This window comes from Podarcis bocagei (assembly GCF_964188305.1).
Source record: "Podarcis bocagei genome assembly, chromosome: 4".
In the NCBI taxonomy this organism is placed as follows: Eukaryota; Metazoa; Chordata; class Lepidosauria; order Squamata; family Lacertidae; genus Podarcis; species Podarcis bocagei.
In genome coordinates, this window is record NC_138128.1 from 9708056 (window position 1) to 9720870 (window position 12815).

The 12815-nt window shown below is 43.7% G+C and overlaps 1 protein-coding gene across 2 annotated transcripts in view; it reads right to left on the reverse strand.

The window, feature by feature from the left end:
• The window catches only part of SENP5 (SUMO specific peptidase 5), a 34656-nt gene extending 26491 nt beyond the window's left edge, over positions 1-8165 (reverse strand). Inside the window, exon 1 of one of the 2 annotated variants that reach the window (XM_081190192.1) lies at positions 8015-8165. The gene's annotated coding sequence lies outside the window, so the exon portion shown is untranslated. Of the gene's footprint in view, positions 1-7848; positions 7918-8014 lie in introns of those variants that run through there. The other variant, XM_081190191.1, reaches the window with a different exon arrangement.
• Between the last annotated feature and the right edge of the window lie 4650 nt (positions 8166-12815).

Genomic DNA, 12815 nt, shown 5'->3' on the forward strand with positions numbered 1-12815 from the left:
GAATGAATGTCAGGAGCCCAAATGCTTTTCCTGTGCACACTGAGCAGGAGCAGTGAACAAATTATAGCTAATTGGTGTAGCTTCTCTTCAATTACCCCACCACCCTGCTCACAGTTGTGAAGAATATTATTACGTTATGAATGGTCAGTGTCACCATTAAAAAGAGAGGTAGGAATAGGCCAATGTATAGGTGTGTGGACTTTCCCTGGATTACGTGACTTTTCTTCTTTAAGTTCTCAAAGTTCCTAACGTAGCTCAAGGCTGTCATCTGAACTATCCAGATGTTTAACTGAGAATCACAGTCTGTCCATCATGTGAAAAAGAAGACTAGGCATTCTGTTTTGGTGACTGAAACGTTGGTTCAAGGAGCCATTTGGCCCCTACCTTATATATCTTGGGTTTCTAACACTGGACTCTGTAGGACTAGGACCTAGAAGACCTGGGTTCAAATCCCCACTCAGTCATGAATTTCACTGTGTGTTACTGCCCTCTCTGTATAACCTGTTTTGCTATGGCTGGTTACAACCCTCCAAATATCACTAACTGTAAAAGGAACCAAATAAATTCTTTACAAAAAAATAAATAGAGAGTGCTGCTACATTGGGGGGGGGGCAACTAGCTATTCTGTTTTTGCACATATAACCCAGGTTCCAGGAGCCATGTGGTGAACAGCTTTCCATCCCAGTTTCTAACACTGCCTGTCTGGTTGCTTTAGATTCTCAACTCCCATCAGGTCCAGCCAGTATAGCCAATGGCCAAGAACAATAGGCACTGGAGTCGAACAATATCTGGAAAAGAGTTTTGTCTAACTCTGCTTAGGGGTGGGTAAAAGGTTCTGAGTATGCACATACTATTAACATTCAAATGGCTTGCTGCTGCTCTTTCCTCCATTCTCATGCCAGTATCAAAAACTGCAACAAAGCATGAAGATAGAAGCACAAACAGAACAGAAAGTTCAACTCATTAGCCTCTGTTTTCACTGCTCAGACAACAGTGAGAGCAGAAATTCTTATGCATGGAAAGTTCCGCACATTCAAAGAGGCTACTGAAGCCTTCCTAGAGTTTTGTCCATACTTTTTCTTTTTTGGGAGCTTTCGTGACAATAAAAGCTTCAATATACTTTCCACAGAAGGGCAGAGCATCAGGAGTTCTAGCTGACACCATGAACTGCACAAAATCAATTCATTTTACACATTTAAAAGTTAAAACTATATCACATCAGTGTTTTGTTTCTAGGAGACTTGTATGTGCTGCACAAGACATTACTGCAAACAAGACATTTTATTCTAGTACCAACATTTAAGGGCTGACCGCATCATTGGCAAGTGACAAAAGCAACAAATGCAAACTTCAAAAGCAGAAGTGGACAACTTACTCAGTGCCAGGGGGCAAACTGGAAAGATGTGACTGGAAAACAGTTGCTAATCAGCGGTTTTTGCTACTTTAAGAAGTTTAATCATCATGAAAATGAGAAAGTATTGAAACAAGTATATGTGCAGCAGAACTTCCTAGAGAGGATAATCAACATTATCTAACACATATTCGGGAAATTTTGTTTGCCACTAATTTGGACATCTTTTAACCAAATTTTGCATGACTCTTCCCAAGATTAATGGGTAGGTGTTTATCCATGCTCTGATATATTTGGACACCGTTTTGAATCATGATGGTAACGTAAACTAAACCTTTCCAAACTGCACTGATTTTTCAGGGGGGGGGGGTCTTATAATTCCCATGCAACGCTTGGAACAAATAAGACTGCTAGTACAAAACGGACTGAAAAAATATTTCTGACTGGCACAGCAGGTGGGTAATTTTTTTCATCCTTCCTCTACAATAACCATTGCCATAGGGAAATCCCGATTCAAAAAAAAAAAAATCAAAATGGGTTTAAATACTAAAACATATTCAAGTATGTAACACTGCTCACAGAGGAGGAATTAGGTTTTAACGTACAGAATATAACCGGGGTGGGGTGGGGAGGACTACTCTATAGTCACACAAACATTTTGGGGTGAAAGGGGCGCTGCACATTATTATACCACCCTAAATAACTGAAGACTCCTCATACTGCTTTGTTATTTTGTTCACTGCATCAGCAAGAGAATTTCTGCAGGTCTTCATGGTATTCACAGTGAACTTACCGTATTTTTAGCTCTATAAGATGCACCTAGTTTTTGGAGGAGGAAAACAAAAGAAAAAATATTCTGAATCCCAGAAGCCAGTTCTGGCTTCTGGGATAGCTGTGCAGCCTGCATTCGCTCCATAAGACATACACACATTTCTCCTTACTTTTTACGAGGGAAAAAGTGCGTCTTACAGAGCGAAAAATACGGTACTTTGCAAAACTGGTAGTGCACTTCTTCCTTAATCAATCTCTGCTGGTGAAGCACTATGCACTCTTTTCCTTCTGTACCAAGTTCCCAACACTAAAAGTTATTTTATATAAAGTATATTTTCCCCAAAAAAATATTTGTTTACTCAAATATACAATATGCTTGGGTGCTGCATTCAAGGATGCGCAATAGAAGCTACTATCCCCATTCTCCCAATCTGTTCCTTCTCCTCCTCAGTTTCACACTCCTTTCTCCTGTACCTTGAAAAGCATGATCATCAACGTATAGGACTCCTGCCCAAGTTCTAAATTGCTGAAGATCTAGTTGTTCACACCTAAATAATTTCATTTTGCCAGGCTCTTTCAGCAGTCTTTATTGTGTAAACTAGATATATCCCTGAAGTCAGATGAATCTGACTTGTAATTACATGTTAGGCCTCAGCTTATGGAGTCAGGAAGAACAACTTGCATCAGCTTTGTCTTCTTCCCACCTGCATCACCTACACCACAGATGCACTGCCATGTAGTTCATCATTGCACATGGATTTGAAAGGCATTAAGTTCTCATACCAACACCGATAATGTTCTGCAAAACAACTTTATAACTCTTGTCCTTTAGATTTTTCAATAAGAAACTAGGAGGCCTGTAAAAGGAGGGAAATACAGAAAAGCAGAGCCAAGACTGTCCAAACATCTTAAAACCAGCAAGATCCCAAATCTTGTTCTTCCCTCCTCCAATAAGCTGTATAAATTGGCCTAGGGCATCCTGGAATGCAGGGACTCTGTATGTCTCATTCCTTTCCAGCCCAAGTCACTCAATTGATTTTCTGTACTTCCCATACATCCCAATCCTATACAAATTTACTCAGAAGAACCCACTCCTCCATTTCAGAAAAAAAATATTTGCAAGACTGCACAGAACTGCAGGTCACTTGAAAAGAAGTAGCACTCCATAAAGAAGGCTGATCGCTGAAGAATTGACGCCTTTGAATTATAGTGCTGGAGGAGACTCTTGAGAGTCCCATGGACTGCAAGAAGATCAAATCTATCCATTCTTAAGGAAATCAGCCCTGAGTGCTCACTGGAAGGACAGATCCTGAAGCTGAGGCTCCAGTACTTTGGCCACCTCATGAGAAGAGAAGACTCCCTGGAAAAGACCCAGATGTTGGGAAAGATGGAGGGCACAAGGAGAAGGGGACGACAGAGGACGAGATGGTGGGATGGTGTTCTTGAAGCTACCAGCATGACTCTGACCAAACTGCGGGAGGCAGTGGAAGACAGGAGTGCCTGGAGTGCTCTGGTCCATGGGGTCACGAAGAGTCGGACACGACTAAACAACAACAACAAGCACTCCATTATTGATCCCGTTATTATTCCTGCATATTATCTTGCAAATGTTGCTTTAAAACTTCCTGTTCTCATTAGTTTAATCAAGAACCGCTTAAAACTCAAAGGCTTTTTGTGACATATCAATAAACAAAGAACATCTGAATTATAGTACACACTTCACAAATTTAAGAATGCTTATAAGTACTTCAAGGTCCAACCTGCAGAACTGCTACCAAACAGTAACTGAAGTTACTTTTTCATAATATTTGTTCTTATTGTTTTAAAAGATCTCTGATCTGCATAGACCTCAATGGTAACCCATAAAGAAGTCACAAGTAACTTCTTCTTAACATTTTTAAATAATAAAGCACAGCAATGCAGAGGTTAAATTACTGTAAAGAAGTAACATATATATATGAGAGAATATATATATATATGATATTATGGAAAGACCTCTGCTGGATGCCAAGGAGAGCCACTGCCAGTCAAGAGTAGACAATTGGGCAACACGGACAAGTAGTCTGGCCAGGCACAGAACAGCTTGCACAAGTAAAGATTATGAAGCCAATTAAACACCTTGCATTGAGCAACAAAAGCTTTTAATGAATCAACAAGGATTTAGAGGTGTTCTGAGCCAAGTTAGAATTCCTCAACAGAAGCTACAAAAATAGTAAGGCCTTTTTGGAATTATACATTATGACACAAACATGAGTTGAATATATGCTACTTTAGCCAAATGTAGCAAGCGTTTCTATCCAATTCTGAAGAAACCGTGACAGATATTATGTAGAATTTGCATTTTGCTTCAGTATGAATTAGGTTATAACTACTGAACTCACTACACTTTCTAGAATTCCACCACGACAAAGGGGTCACTGAGATTATGACTGTTGTTTTTATATCACATATAATGCCAACAGATAATTGCTCCCTGCTCTGCTCATGTCTAAATACTTCTTGAAGGTATTAGTGTATATTCAGTACAAACAGCATGCATATTCATAAGAACCCAGCTCTACCCACCTATGACCAGGCTCTTTACCCTGGGAATGGTCAAAGAGACATTACCAAGCCACTTGTGGCACAATGGGGCAGTGCATCTGGCTGTTAACCAGAAGGTTGGTGGTTTGAGCCCATGCACAGATGGCTGCAGGCAGGGTTTCTGAATTGCAGGGGGCTGAACTAGATGACCCTTGGGGTCCTTTCCAACTCTACACAGAGTAAACTTTCATTGATGCAAACTTCAGATAAACGAGTTTGGACATAAGAAAAGCTGTGCTGGATTAGATCAAAGGCCCATGTATTCCAGCGGAGTGTTCGAAACTCACATTGTTCTAGGAGCATTTTATGACAGGGAATTTCATTAGTGTGAGAAGTTTCTGAGCTTTGGATGCAGTACTGTGCCTAAGATTTCAGATTTAAACTGAAGAGTGGAAGGAGAGGACGACCTTTTTCTGCCTCATCATTTCCACCTACTTTCTGAAGACTGGAGAAGAGACCCTCTTAAGAATATCAGGGGGGTGGGAAGGGGAAGGACTAGACCATGTGCAAATGAACATAATAGTTGCAGTTCATTTTCAGCTTTGTATTCTTGTTATAAAAAAGCACGCCTAGACATTCCATTGCTGTGCCCTTAACCTAGGTTTAAGGTGCTGTTTAGCTCCTAGCTTTCATATCTCTGTTTCTAACACTGTTCTAGCATTCCATTTCCCAAGGAGCCACCTAGATGCCTCTGAAGTCCACAACTAGGGCATGGAGGCAACAGTCCTCTCACACTGCCACTCCCCAACAGGTGGTATTCAATGGCAGAGTGTCTCTGAATCTGATGACTTCATACAGCCATCATGACCAGTAACCAGAAATACAATTTATGGAAAATAAGGCTCTCTAACCCCCTTTAAAGCCATCTAAACTAGCAGTCACCACAGTAGCTCGTAGCAGCCCAATTGCATAAAATTATGTGTGGAAAAATTAATTGTCTGTCCTGAATATCCTACTGATAACCTCAAGTACTAGTATTATGAGCTAGGGATAAAGGTATTGTTTCTAGCATTTCTTTGAATGAAGAACAAATGCTTGAATACACCTGAGGACATAAATGTTTGCAAGTATCTGAGGACATACTCAGCTGTTTCCCTTGCAGTGTGCATGAGCAAACCATGCCTTTGGTGAAACTATGCAGGAAAGCTTTTTCGCTTATCTCATGCATAAAAAATAAAACCAGAATACAGGAATTCAGTCCCACATCCCTTCATACACTCCTTTACCCTATAAAACTATGAACCCTATAGTCCTTGCTATGCACTACACAATACTTCATAGCATCAGTCTACCTGCATGCTCATAGTACTCGCTCTCTCTTCAGGATCTTCCCGAAAGCTCACCTTCCCTGTGAATCCTTTGACTTAGCATCTTAATCCACATTCTCACCTGTCAGTGTGTCTAGGCACACGTAAACATACTGCCTCATAGTCACCCCTCGTTTCATATTCATCTTTCCATCTCCCCTCGTCTCAAATATAAGTAAGTAGGTTGTCAACACTTGGGGGTAGTTATCTTTTATTATTATCTATATTATTATATTCTCTTGAAGGTCATATATTTTGATGGGTAGGATATAAACATTATTTCCACATCTTTCCCTCTCACTATATGATTAGTTTCTGCTGCCGCTTCACCTTTAACTGTTCCCATTCTCTCTAATGAAGAGCCAGCAAAATCACAAAACATTTTTGTCCCAGGAGTAGCACTAAAGAAATGCGCCCACTTGCTTAGCAACAGCAAATTCCCAGACACATCTCAACGGCCCCCTTCCCATGGGAAAACCTCAACTGCTTTGCAAAAAGAGAAGTGCTTCACCCTCTTGAACATCCTTTCTCAAACTTGGGTCCCCCAACGATGTTGGACTATAACTCCCATCATCCCTAGCAACCAGGACCAGTCAGGGATGATGGGAGTTGCAATCCTACAACACCTGGGGGCCAAAATTTGAGAAAGGCTGCTCTTGAAGGATGACCTTGCAGCAAGGCACCCACCCTCTCTACTCTAGCCTGACCCCTCCCCAAGAAGGCCAGTTCCCACACATAAGAGCCCTTCTGGATCAGGCTAATGGTCCATCCAGCCCAGCATCCTGGTCTCCCAGCAACCAATCAGATGCCCCTATGGGGAAGCCTGAAGACATCACACAGCTGCAACAGCAACTCTCCCCATTTACGACTCCCAGCAAATGTCACTGAGGGACATGATGCCTCTGAAAGGGGAAGTAGAACACAGCCATGGTTGGCTAGTAGGCTTATCCCACCCCATCATGACTCTGCCGTATCGTCTTTTAAAGCCATATTGGGGTCACCACTACCTCCCACAGAAGTGAATTCCAGGGTTAACTATGCCCCTGTGTGTGCAGAAGAGCTTTCTTTTATCTTGAGACTGGATAGCCTTGGGTTCTTCTATTATTATTATTATTATTGAAAGTAATAATAATAACAATCTCAATTGGTAGAGCATGAGACTCTTAGAATCAGAGAACCATAAAACAGTGAGAGTTGGAAGTGACCCCGAGGGTCATCAAGTCACGCAAGTCATTCCCTTGCCACGCAGGAATCTTTTACCCAACACGGGGCTCGATCCCACGACCAAAAGCCTCACGCTCTAGTGATGGAGCTATCCAGCCCCACGTTGGGCAAAAAGATAAAGACTCCTGCATTGGAGCGGGTTTTGCTGGATGGCCCTCGTGGTCCCTTCCAACGACAAACGTGATGACCCAAGGGCGTGCAGTCAGAAGACAAAAGAAAGCCCTTCCACATACGCGGGGGGGGGGGAGGGGGCACGGTGACGGGGGAGGGAGAAAGGAAAGCTTCTCCGGCCATGCATAAAAACTTATCACGTCGTCTGGCCCACCTTCTTTCCAAACTAAAAAAAAAGGGGGGAGCCCACCCGCCCGCAAAAAGACACCACCGTTATGAGGAAGGAATCGAAAGGTTTCCAGCAGGAGGCCGGCCCCCCCCGCCCCTCAGGTCAGGGGGGCTGACTAGGCCAGATAGCCTCTCCCCACCCTCAGGCACGACCCCCTGCGAACCTGCTCGGCCCCCTCACCTCTGAGGAGAATATGGGAGGGGGGGCGTGAAGAGAAGGGGAAACAAAACACACGGACCCCGCCCCCCACCCGCCCCTCGAGCCGCCCGTACCTTTGTCGCTTGGCGCATCCCGGCCGCGAAAAGGGGCCTCTCCCCGCCCCCCGCAAACACCCGCCCCCCTCTCTCTTTCCGCCCCCCCTCCTCCCAACTCCACGAGCGCGACGGCGACGGCAGCCGCTCGGCGACACCTCACGTGGGTCCGGTTCCCACAACCTACACGGCAGCGGCCGGCCCAGCGCCTCTACACGTCACTCTCCCGCGACGAGAGCTTCCGGATCGAGAGGCGGGGGTGGAGGAAGTGAGAGGGAGGGGATTAGGAGCGGTTTCTTGCCGGACCTGTTTGCGCATGCGTGCAAGAAAAGGCGGAGAAGGAGGAGGAATGAGCCGCTAGGCTCCACCATCTTTTGGTCCGGGAAAGGGAGAAGGAGTACGCATGCGTTGGGGGGAAGCAAGCGGGGAGGAAGGTTCGGCCGTTCTCGTGCGCGTGCGCGGATGGTTTCTCGTTGCTAGGAGATGGGTGGGTTTCCACCCCACCCCCGTATTTGCATATTAATTGCTGGGGGCGGAGGGACGACGGTGGATTTAAAGATCAATATAACTTCCTAAAAGAAAAAAACAATGCAAAATAACCATTTAGAGATAAGCCCTTTATCTCTAGTCATTTAAAGATAATAATCATTAAATTAATCTCGACTAATTAGTCATTACTTTCGTGCTGATGGTGTGCATTTAATCTGGCTTGATATTTTGCCACCTAATTTGTGTTTAGATTTTTTGTTAATTAGATTGCTCTGCGTCGCCTGGAGAACTGAATTAACAGGCAACTAAACATGCTAATAATTACTTATTAATATTATTAAAATTACCTGGGTACTATTAGAGTCCAAGTGACTTAGCAAGCTGTTGCACTATGCTAGTGAAGGGTAGGCCAGTCAGCCATGGATGCTGCCTTCAGTCTACTCAGGAATGTATTATTATTATTACTAATAATAATAATATAGGAGCATTATGATATGCGATCCCCTAACAGCTGCCCGAAGTGATACATTCCAGGAATGGGTTTGCACCTCTAAAGAAATTAAGGCCCTCAAAAGGAACCCCGAGTCGAAAAAGGTTCAACCAGCAGTGGTGAATAGAAACTGGATCAGGTCAGCTCCTTCTCTGCTTACAGAGAAATCAAAATGATGACGACAAAGGTTGCAAAGCAGCTGCGCTTGCAGGGCAAAATCTGTTACAAGTTCCCTCCTGATCGGTGTGCGAGGCAGTTTTCTTTTGATGATTGGCATCTGTCAGGATGACAGTTCATGCTAAGAATCTTTTCAGCATTCAGAAAAGCCGTCTTGCACAAGAAATAATAATAAGAGGAAAGTGCCCTTGTGGGATGGAGCCCAGAAGTAGGGAGAGGGTTGAGACTTGCAACCATGGCAAGCAGATCCAGCGCCAGTTTGGAAGCCTGCCCCCTTTGCACCCCAAACAAAGCAGCTGGTGCTACAGACTTGAAGCTACAAGGGTACACTTTGAAAGAATGAACACTGACACCCTCTCAATGGTGTGTGTCTTGGATTCGAATGCTGGAACAGGAAGGATTATGCTCCAGCAGATCCAAACGCAAACATGCAAATAAAAAGCTGGCAGAGCTGGTGCCAGGCTTAGCAGGGCCTAGGACATGGCAATCATTATTATTATTGTTATTATTAATTTAATGCATTTATATCCCACCTTTCTGCTTTCTTGAAGGACCATCTTTTACCACGAGTCTGTCAGTTTGCATTTCTTAGTGCAGAAAGTATTGATCTGATTTGTGGAGATCTTTCCTATTCTACTTATTTCAAGGGGGTTCTGGAAGCTTCTCTGCATGAAAGAAATAAGCAGAGGGTTCATGATGTTTGGGTTATTCCTTCTGGGAAGCTGAGTACAGCTGGTGTAAACTGGTTCTGTTACCTCTTCTGTCATGGTCATGCTGACTATAATAATAGGCCAGAAGGAGCCTGTGCTTCACTTTCTCTATCTCTTTTCCTTCTGGTGTGGTGTTCTGCACATAGTATGCTTAGTGTTAAGGTTTAGACTTATTATAAGTTATTGTAAGTTTAAGTGAAGTCTGCTGCAACTGGATTTCTTATAGAAAGTGCCAACCCTGAACGTATTGGATTTGTGTCCATTATGCTCATTTGCCTTCAGTACCAGAAAAGCTCTGCTGGGTGGAATATTAATTTCATCTGGTCTATTTCGGGGGGAATCCCGCAACATGTTGAAGTTTTTAATCTGCTAACTATACGTTGAAATCTGCTCTGGATCAATATTGAGTAGAATTTCAATGACAGAGTTTGCCTGCCCTCAACTTGCAACATTGCCCGGGACATAGACAGGGCCTTCTTCATAGTAGCACCAACCTTGTGGAAGGATTAGCTCCCTCCTTTTTAACCTTTAGGCCAGGGTTGGGGAACCTGTGCCCTCTCCCCAGATGTTGCTGGACTACCAGTTCCCATCATCCCTAACCATTGGCCATGCTACTAGCTGGCCACAGGTTCCCTACCCCTGCAATCTGGTTTTATTTAATCTTGTACTTGAGTTGCTTTTCATTTTCACCTCAATGCAACAGGTGGCTTTAGCGTTGCTCTGTTTTTGCACTCTTGGTTTCTCTGTATTTGTTTTGCTTCATTGTACATTTTGTATTTGTTGGGGACTCTTGGAATGGAGAGGTATGATATACATTTCCTAATAAATAAATAAATCGATTTGTGCACTACTATTTTATATCAACCTCGTACCAAAACTCCCCCCCAAAAAAAATAATAATAATTCTGGGAATTGTAGTTTGGCGATGTGGGTACTGAGAATTCTTTGTCTGAAATCCTTTCCCCCCTGCCCAGAACTAGTTTTCCAAGATTCCTCTGGGGAGAAAAACTGATTATTAATGGGGGGGGGGGTCACATAACTCCCCACCCTGCTGGGGTCAGGATTAGCATAATTCACTATTTGTATACATCATTCCACACAACCAGAGACATTCCAAAGTGATTTGCAGTTACAACAAAATACATAGGAAATTCTCATCTGTGGCTCTTACCAGTGCAATTGGAGGTGACTTCATTATCATGGTCAAGGCTGAATAGGCCACTAACAGGCAATCAGAGTCCTTCTGCTCATCACATCACAGTGCCTCATGGCAATTTCTTATCTTTCAGATCGTATTGTGATGGACACCCCCAATCTCCAAGCGGCGAGAGATTTCGGGGTGCCAGCACTAACCTCAAGTGTGGTTTCCTTGGAATGAAGGTCACTGGAGATGGTGGTGTCTTGGTGATATATGGTTTAATGTGCTCATAGATATAGGCTGAACATAAGTGCTCACTGTATTAGGACTTCAGCAGATACTGCTCTCCCGTTAGGTTTCTAGGGAGGCTCTTGGTTTCAGCACAGATTCAGGCTTCTGTTACCCCCCCCCCCCCCCGCAGACTATACGGACTATTGATTCCTTACACTCACCAGTGACATCACCTCCACCCAGGCAAGATGGGGAAGGCTTCTTTGAGCATCTCCATCTTGTTGTTTCTGTGGCAAACCAGTCAGCTCTATCTACTCTTTGCAAGAGATACTTAACATATAATGCTAGCTTAACAAAGAGAACATCTTAAAAAGCAGAGACATCACCTTGCCAACAAAGGCCCGTATAGTTAAAGCTATGGTTTTCCCAGTAGTGATGTATGGAAGTGAGAGCTGGACCATAAGGAAGGCTGATCGCCAAAGAATTGATGCTTTTAAATTATGGTGCTGGAGGAGACTCTTGAGAGTCCCATGGACTGCAAGAAGATCAAACCTCTCCATTCTGAAGGAAATCAGCCCTGAGTGCTCACTGGAAGGACAGATCCTGAAGCTGAGGCTCCAATACTTTGGCCACCTCATGAGAAGAGAAGACTCCGTGGAAAAGATCCTGATGTTGGGAAAGATGGAGGGCACAAGGAGACGGGGACGACAGAGGACGAGATGGTTGGACAGTGTTCGCAAAGTTACTAACATGAGTTTGGCTGAACTGCGGGAGGCAGTGGAAGACAGGAGTGCCTGGCATGCTCTGGTCCATGCGGTCACAAAGAGTCGGACACGACTAAACGACAACAACAAAGAGACTGGTCTGACCACTTTAGCAGCCTCTCTTTCTATGGTGCTCAAACTTATTTTCCTCTGGGCCACACTTTCATGCCCCCCAACATTTCCTCGATGAAAATAAGGGCATCCCATTCCATAATGATAATTCTACTGTTTATACCCCACACATCTGACTGGGTTGCCCCAGCACTCTGGGCAGCTTCCAACACATACAAAAACATAATAAATACTTAAACTTAAACACTACAAAATTATACAAATCCCTATACAGGATTACTTCCAGTTGGCTCAGGGGTTGGATAACTCCATTCCCTCCAACATTTCTCCTAAGGAAAAGCGAGACATTCTGGGATCAAATCAGAAATCGAGATGGCTTCTGTAAATCAGGGACATTCCTGGAAAATAGATACTGAAATATACTCAGAGTCGCAAAGTGATTTCATGCTCTTTATTCAGCTCATAGTGGTGAGGAGGAATGAATGAATGTCCCCTCACAGTATCTGCTTTATATACATTATTTACACAATGGGCTGCACATGATTGGCTAATTCCGGTATTCTACTGTAAGCCAATCAGGTTGTGGATTCACTTCTATCTGGAGCAGGATTGGGTGGTTCCTGCCAACCAATCAGACTGCTGCATTCTGAATCCTATTGTTCTAGGACCAATCAGACTGCTGCATTCTGAATCCTATTGTTCTAGGACCAATCAGACTGCTGCATTCTGAATCCTATTGTTCTAGGACCAATCAGACTGCTGCAGTTTGGATCCTATTCAACTCAGAACATAACAGATACACTTGGAGGGTCTGCAGTTTCAGAATAAAAATCTGTTTGCACCACATACGTTTGGGGTGCTGTGTGAGATTGCGCACCCGAAAAAGCATTTTTTGGAGCGAGATCTTGGTGCGAAAC